Genomic DNA, 5,482 nt, shown 5'->3' with positions numbered 1-5,482 from the left:
ACATCACGAAGTCTGTCGTCGTAAGCGAGTTTCCTGTACAATTTGCTCGGCGTTTCCCGCTATTTCTTATCATGAAGCATCTTGTGATAGCTTAATGGTGAGGAATAACCATCATAAGAGATGTCACACCACGTATTTCACTCACTATTTCACCCCGGTAATTATAGGCCAGCTTCATGATGCACTGACAGCTTCATTCAGCTGTGTTATGTAGCATTATACCGTGTATAATTAGATAGCCTGCCGCGATGCGTTTAGGTATGGCGTCGAAATTGCGATGAAGCTCAGATAGTGGATATCTAGTTTACGCGCTCTAATAATGAGCTGTTCCGTGAAATCATCACAGGCCAATCAAATCATACCGGAGCAGCGTTGGTGGCATATCATCATCCATGGAGGGATTTGGCCGCAGGCCACTGAACGCTTGAGAAAAAACAGCTTTGTATAAATTGGGTTTTATATGTGGCGTTACTGTTATAAAATATGCTAGAAATGAACATTCTCTGTAAGAATATCATTAGCATATTACAAATCTTTCATAAAACTCTCTTTCTTCTGCTTTCATCATCATGCCTGGAAGACATCAGTACCTGTAAACACCTGTAAGCATGCAATTCAAGCTGTTCACCGGTAGGACTGGAAAATGTACATGATTCAGTCAGCAAGGCTTGTGACCAGTTCAATGTTAACTGTGCAATTAATAAAGCCTTTTCAATGAGTATCTGAAACAATGAAATAAACTTTCAGTTTCTTTTCAGTCCACACCCGGCGGGGCCCTGCTATCTAGAAGTAACTTGTCCGCCTGCAAGTGAAACACCACTTGGGGACTGGACATCACCCTTGTTCGTCGGAAGCTCGCTCACCATGCAAAAGGAGAGATAAATACATTTTCGCATTGTCGAGACCTCTGTGACCTACGTATTGATGATAATGTTAAAACAACGCATCACTTGAGCCTTAACTGACGCAGATTTTCTCAGGCTTTGTAGTGAAATCTTAACAATTAAATGAGTGGCACATGTGTGTGTGTGTGTGTGTGTGTGTGTGTGTGTGTGTGTGTGTGTGTGTGTGTGTGTGTGTGTGTGTGTGTGTGTGTGTGTGTGTGTGTGTGTGTGTGTGTGTGTGTGTGTGTGTGTGTGTGTGTGTGTGTGTGTGTGTGTGTGTGTGTGTGTGTGTGTGTGTCCCCGGATTTATTGGCGAGACTCACAACGCAGACGCCTGTACGGATTGCAGTGATATTTACACATATGACCGGTCCGACACCCGTAACTCCACGTCATTAATTCACGCCCGCTCAATACCGGTGTCGGCACAGTGCGCGCGAGAGGTGTGCATGTTTTGGCATTACAAGGGAGGCACTTTTTGTTCAAGAGGCCGAAACAAGTTGTGAAAGTGTCAAGCTGTAGAAAACTTGCTGCAAAGCTCGAGCAGTTATGAGCGCCGCGTACCCCCACGCACTCACTGCGCCTCATGGAGGTGCAAATCAATGCTATGTGGCTGGAGAGGGTACCATAGAAACGCCAACACCACCGGCTCTTTGTGCAGTGAAGCAAGTGGAAGCCATAAATAAATTATATTCATCTGGTGTCCCAATTGCGTGAAACAGCGTCGCACGATTAGTGCGTCCGAGTGCTCCACGAGGGATGCATGTTTATAAACGTTAAATGGGGTCCACTTCACAGTGTTGTGACATGAACTGACGTCACGTCACGGGTGGAGACATTACCGGCGCACATGGCGCCGGATCTCGGCACTGCGCAGGACTTGGCACTGCGAAGGACTTGGCACTGCGCCAGATCTTGGCACTGCGCAGGACTCGGCGGTGTGCAGGACTTGACACTGCCCAGGAAGCGAGAATTACAAGCATCGATGTCCCGAGTGTGCGAAACAGCGCCACAAGCGCAATGCGCACGGTTGATTTAGGAGTTTTAAACAACTTACTCATATTTAAATCAGGGACGGAGCAAGGGGAGCCACGAGAGCCGTAACCCCCTGAACCATGAAGCCTGTGATTGATGATAGAAAATTTACCAACCGGATAGATTTCGCAGGAAGTCGGTCTCATTTGGCAAGAATTCGATCGCCGTCATGCCGCTGAGATACAAATAAAGGTTACGTCGTCAGCGGCGGAGCTGCCGATGCCAACAGTGTTGCCTCTTATCGCAACGAAGCAAGCTAGAACCACCTGGCTGGCACTATTCCGTAGCGCAGCAAGGCGACGGTCAAACAGGAGAACAGAATCTGTCGCAGTAAAAAATATAAGCTATCAAGCTTCGACGGCGCATATGGTTCTTTTAGCTGTAAATCGGAGCAAGAAACTGCATTAGACCTAGTAAAAGTAATTATTTTTTCAGCGATCGACTCGTCGTACAACATGCGGATCCTCACCCTTTCGTGTTCTAAAGCGCCCATATGTCGTCATAATGGAATGATTGTTTTTGTTTGCGAAAGTCGACGCCAGTTTAGGTTTCTCGCTCATACCCAAATTGGTAGAACAAATTTCAATTCAGGGATATAACTCCTTTTGCCTGGCTCACACTAATGCGAACATCAATGTCAAGAAGTGGCAGTTACCTGACGAAAAGATGAGCTATGTTTGGTGCCACGTCCGTCTAACAGATCAACCGCTCAGTACCTGCATGAAATGAACAAGCGTACGTGCGCTCACCATATCACGACTTGTATCGCTGCGTAATTTAGGGTGGCCTGTATTACAGCTCACGTCCCCTCCCAACTGAATGACAATTTTGACTGCAGTGTCGTCCTCAAATCTCCACTCCGCGCAGTCCTCATCTCACCACCTACAGCTCCTCACAGGCGTCATGCAAGGCATCCCTGTCCATGATTCGAGAGCGCGGGGCGACGGTCCCCGCGCAGCGGAGGCGGGCGACTCGCCGTGTCTCGCACGCTCGCGGCAGCCAGCCACCGCCACCGCCGCCACCGCTGACCAGCCACCGCGGCTGGTCAGCGGGCCTCGGCGCGCTCGCGCTCACCTCTCCGGTTCAATGGGAGGCGGACGGCGAGCGCGCCCGAGACCGAATCCGTGCGAACTCGCCTCCTGTCGCCGGGCCTGCGTCACGGCCGTCATCGACCCGGCGGCCGGCACAGACACCAGTTGCCGTCGCCCTTGGTAAATCAATGAGTGCGGTACCGCCGCCATCTAAATTTGCAGCCCGCCACGCGATTTGGAGCGCGAGCGCGTGGCAATATCGCCGGCGGCCGCGTGGCGGCGCCACTGTCGCGTCATGATCCGCCCTAATGGCCCATAGCGGGGCACCTACCGCCAATTAGTGGACCTGACCCGGCCCGGCGGCCAGGTCAGCGGCTGCAATTGGTACGGATCGCGTGGCGCCGCGTGACATTCCGTGACCGTGTCGCCGGCGTGCCGCCTGCCCACAGTATCGGGGTTCTCTTCTTTTCACCTGTCATTGGAGGGGCTATCCACCAGCCTTCCCATTCCCGGCGGCACCGTGGCGCCGACAGCTGCTTACTGGAGGAGTGACGGAGGGGTTTACCGCTAACAGTCACCGGCTGGCGACGGGCAGGGGCGCAGCCAGCCAGCCTCGGCAAGCGGGGGGGGGGGGGCGCATGAAGTTGAAAAAGGCCCCCCTTGTGGTGAAACCCCCACCACCTACGAAAAAACGCTGGATATGGCTCACTTATTAAGATAGACACAGCTTTCCTGTTTTATTGTCGCGTTGACCTCTAATCACTGGAAGAGAAGTCAGAAGCTACCGTCAGATCAGTTTTGTTTGAACTTTGAAGCAGCTAAACTGAAGAAATTAGGCGTCAAGCGGCCGCAGAAGGTAAATGTCCGGTACATTTCATTTTACAATGGCCCATTTCACTCTTTTAAAATCGATGATACTTGGAAGCTGTGCCAAACTTTTGATATGGGTTCTATAGAGAAGTTGCGGACGCCGTTAACATAATTTGGGAATCAGAATGGATAAGCAATCTGTTTCAACACAGCCAACCCACGTTTGCCTGAAATTGCTGCAGATTAAATATAAATCGATTAGGAAAAAAGTACTCTAACGTAGCTTCGAACACGCATCCTCGCAAATCTAAGCAAAAGAAGCCTTGAAGCGAGGCGTTGCAGCCTCCTTAGGCTGGTGTCGGTACTGCGGCTGACACTAAGTGATGGCCAAAGGGCGGATAGTGGCTATCGATGGATAAAGGCAGGATCTTTACTTTTCGTGGTACTGCAACCGTTAATCCGTGCAGAGGGCAGTCCAAAATGGAAAAAGAGACGCCCCAGTCTCATCTTGAGGGTACGAATCTATTTTGAAAGACTTTCGGAATATTTTCCACGACAGTCGCTCTTGCTCGCACATTGTTTATTGCCTGATCTTACTTGCAGTGGCCAAATACGTGCGGTTTTGGGGAAACTGCAGCTGCGGTCACCGCACCTTTTTCTCCTGAGATTGAGAGCGCGCAGGCAAAAACTTTTTGATGTAGTTTCTTTACTGGTTACTTGTGCAAAAGAATGAACGTTTTCAGACAAACATGGGTTGACCTTTTTATTTCTGAACTCATTTCGACCCACTCTATTAAACAGTAATACGAGCCCTCACTTTTTCGGGCAAGGGGTCCCATTGAGTAGAACACTAGTGGCACATCATCGTTACTGGTCAAGGGCTGAAAGGTTATTCCGTTCTATCACTGGCTACCTTCCGGCTGTTATTTTGGCAACACGGGGACGCAATCCCCTGGTTGATCCGGATGCCATCGGAAGAACACATCACACCGCATTAGTCCCCTCCCTGACAAGGGAGGCGTTTTTACCCGCGCAGTTAACCACAGATCGACGCACGAGCCCTCATCGACACAACAAGATCCCGGATTGCCGCAGGTGGTCCAGTGGTTGGCAGATGTGTAGACATGGTTCGGCTCAACGGGCTCATGACTGCATTTGGGTTGGAGGGCCCATCGTTTGGTACGTGGGAAGGGAGGACACTGTTAGTCTTTGTGGGCCCCTGACGCACACAGGAACCCCTGCATTGTTGCAGGAGCTCGACCAATGCAAATCGTGGACCCGTCCCTGTCCCTGCTTAGGAAATGAGACCCCAGAACACAGACCAACAGGGAGCCGACTGTTTGGTGCTGGTGTTCTCGAGGCGAAATAGAAGATTGCGATGTCTCATGGGTCCCAAATCGGTGCAAGAGGCCCTAAAACGGGCATTTTGAACCATGGCCTTATGCTCGGGGGTCCTTAATGTAACCCACAGACCTTCTGGGTCCCTCAGCCTTCCAGTCGAGCCTTCGATCTCTGGTCTCGAGAGACGTGCCCCTCTTCTTGCCCCTCTTCGGGCCCCTCAAACACGATTCGTGGCAAATCGGGGTCACATGCCAACACAGGGCTCCCTGTTAGGCGCTGTGGCGTCCCCACCGACACCCTCATTGCTTCAGGGACCCAGACCAATGAAAATCAGGGTCCCGGTCTCGGTCCTGTTTGGGAATTGGGCCGCCAGGGTTCAGA

Source organism: Pollicipes pollicipes, unplaced genomic scaffold, assembly GCF_011947565.3.
Source record: "Pollicipes pollicipes isolate AB1234 unplaced genomic scaffold, Ppol_2.1 Scaffold_5724;HRSCAF=6776_pilon_pilon_pilon, whole genome shotgun sequence".
Lineage (NCBI taxonomy): Eukaryota > Metazoa > Arthropoda > Thecostraca > Pollicipedomorpha > Pollicipedidae > Pollicipes > Pollicipes pollicipes.
Note: the sequence above shows the minus strand (reverse complement) of the source record.